Source organism: Ornithorhynchus anatinus, chromosome 21, assembly GCF_004115215.2.
Source record: "Ornithorhynchus anatinus isolate Pmale09 chromosome 21, mOrnAna1.pri.v4, whole genome shotgun sequence".
In the NCBI taxonomy this organism is placed as follows: Eukaryota; Metazoa; Chordata; class Mammalia; order Monotremata; family Ornithorhynchidae; genus Ornithorhynchus; species Ornithorhynchus anatinus.
The window spans coordinates 7,734,475-7,737,064 of record NC_041748.1 but is presented as its reverse complement, the minus strand read 5'-3'; the positions used below and the strand labels follow the sequence as shown (position 1 = coordinate 7,737,064).

At 48.2% G+C, this 2,590-nt stretch overlaps 1 long non-coding RNA gene across 1 annotated transcript; it reads right to left on the bottom strand.

Moving 5' to 3' along the window:
- Nucleotides 1–366: 366 nt before the first annotated feature.
- On the bottom strand, nt 367–2,103 carry LOC114806155. The gene is made up of 3 exons (XR_003754237.2): nt 2,009–2,103; nt 1,707–1,794; nt 367–585 (listed from the first exon to the last, which is right to left on the bottom strand). It is a non-coding gene; the product is annotated as an uncharacterized LOC114806155 (long non-coding RNA).
- Between the last annotated feature and the right edge of the window lie 487 nt (nt 2,104–2,590).

Sequence of the window (2,590 nt, the reverse complement as noted above, 5' to 3'; positions counted from 1 at the left end):
GGTCCCAGTGACCCACTTTTGGCCCCAGGAGCCCCAGCAATCAATACTCACGGTTGGTCTTTGGGCCTATCCATCATTTTTATTGAATGCTGACTATGTGCAGAGCAATGAACAAAGCAGTAGGGGGGGGGGTACAGCATAACAACTATCTAAACTGTAAGCCCGGTGTGGGCAGGGATTGTTTCTCTTGCTGAATTGTACTTTCCAAGAGCTTACTACAATGCTTACATAGTAAGTGCACAATAAACACAATCGAAGGAATGAATGAACGATTATGACACACTTTGCTTTCCCACAGTTAATGCTAGAGGGGGGAGGCAGACATTATAATAAACTAACAAAAAAATAAATAACATATGTATAGGGTTTGGGTGAAAAGATAGAGAGTTCTGTTTTAGGTATATTGAGGTATAGGAGACTGCAGAGACGAGGGAGACATCAGAGGCGAAGGAGATACACGCTGCACCGTGAAGGTCCCCGTGGCAGTGGTGACTCCGAGCAGTCTGCGTCCCGTGGAACGGCCGGCGGGTGGTCGGTCTTGACCTGGTCAAGTCTTTGGGCACCTGACCTCTCCTCTCAGCTCCCCTGTGAACATGAGCAATGATTGGTCAAAAAGGATGATCGAAATGACAACCATGGTTTTAGGATGGAGGGGCTAGAGCCCTCTATCCTGGCTAGTCTGAACCAAAGAAGTCAAGTCCTTCAGGATATTGCAGTTGAGCCCGGAAAACAGGTACTTCTCATATTCTAGGACTTATTCCTACTGGTAATTTTAAGTAACTAGGTCCTTAAGGTTAGTGAATGTCCAAGTCTTTAAGCTATGAGAGCCCTGAAGTGACAGTTTGGGGTTGGGGGGTAATAAAGTGAGATGATCAAAGATTTATCATGTGCTGCCTCCTGGAGAAAATGTCATCTCAGAAGATCCTTAAAAATGGAAGGCAATGGTCTGCTGCACGAGAAGGTTGGGAATCAAAGGAAAAAAGGCTAAGCAGGAGGAGAGTGAGACAGCGTGAGTGACAGAAAGAGAGGGGTCCAATGTGTAGCTCACCTCAAGGGTGAAGTGAGTTTTAGGGGGAGAAGAGTGAAGTGAGGTAGTGGGTATCTGTTGGGACCCCCGAGGTCTAAGGGAGTGGGCAGAGCATGAGAATAGAAGAGGATCCAACTTTTGGGGTCACCCAGTGGTAAGAAGAAGGAGGCAGAGGAAGTGTCAGAGGAAGGACAAAAAAGAAAGGCCAGAGGAGAAAGGCTAGGAGGGGGCTGTGTTGGGGAAATTGAGAGTGCCTAGTGTTCATGAGTGAATAGGGTGGTCCACAGTGAGAGAAACAGCTGAGAGGTCGAGAAAGACAGGACAGAAGAGCATCCTGACAGATTTGGGGAGGAGGAGGAGGGAGGAAGCAGCATGGCCTAGAGGACAGAGCATGGACCTGGGAGTTAGAAGGACCTGGGTTCCAATCCCAGCTCCTCCACTTGTCGGCTGTGTAACCGTGGGCAAATCACTTCACTTCTCTCTGCCTCATGTATAAAATGGGGATTAAGACTATGAGCCTCATGTGGGAAAGAAACTGACTCCAACCTGATCAGCTTGTGTCTACTCCACCACATAGAATGGTGTTTTCACATAGTAAGTGCTTAAATACCACCTTTATTGTTATTGTTATTATAAGGAGAGGAGAAGGCAGAGGAAGGGAAGCAGGAGGAGGGGGTACCTGGCAATCTGTAGTCTTAAAGGAGTGGAGCTCCATTTTTGAGGGATTGAGGGTTTCCTCAAGTCCAAGATGAAGTATTGAGCAGCTTCTGTTTAGAAAGTAATAGCAGTCAGATTTTCCCTCCAATCATCCCCTCAAGATGGGGGAGTGAGAGAGTGGGGAGAGAGATGGGGGAGGTTAGGGGGTGAGGGACCGGGTGACAGAGAGGAGGACCCCATCTCACACAAACACCTTCTTTGTGGGGGCAATGTGATCTACTGCTCCATGGCTCAGTGGTGGGGCAAATCTGAGAATTGATTTACCTGTATCTAAACTGCAAAAGGATGGTTCTCAAGTCCAGGATGAAGTGTTGAGCGGCCTCTGTTTAGAAAGTAATAGCCAGTCAGATTTTCCCTCAAGTCATCCTACCCAAAGGTGGGGCAAGAGAGTCAGGAGGCGAAGAGACAGCCTCAACACACACACACACACACACACACACACACACACACACACAGAGAGAGAGTAAGTTTTGACCCTGATGTCCCACTCCCCTGGGAGCATGCCCTAACAGAAATGGAAAGGTCTCTTCTTTGGGAGCTAGAGCTGTGCAGGCAGTTCCAATGAGAGGACTTTTCTCTATGATGCCCTACTCTACTCTTCATACCAGAGCCCTCTCCCCACCTGAGACCCTTTCCTCCCTCTCCTCCCCACTGCAAATAGCGAAGTGCTGGTATTTCTGAGTCCAGAGATACACAGCACCTTTGAACATTGGCCAGAAGTCAGTTTCTAGTACACTGCCTGCACGTACAGGTACCTAACCTGTATGCTTGACTGTCAGTGCCACTCATCTACTGTGCCTCACAGTGCCTTTTACCGTTGAAATCCATCTCCCAATCCCTAACTGT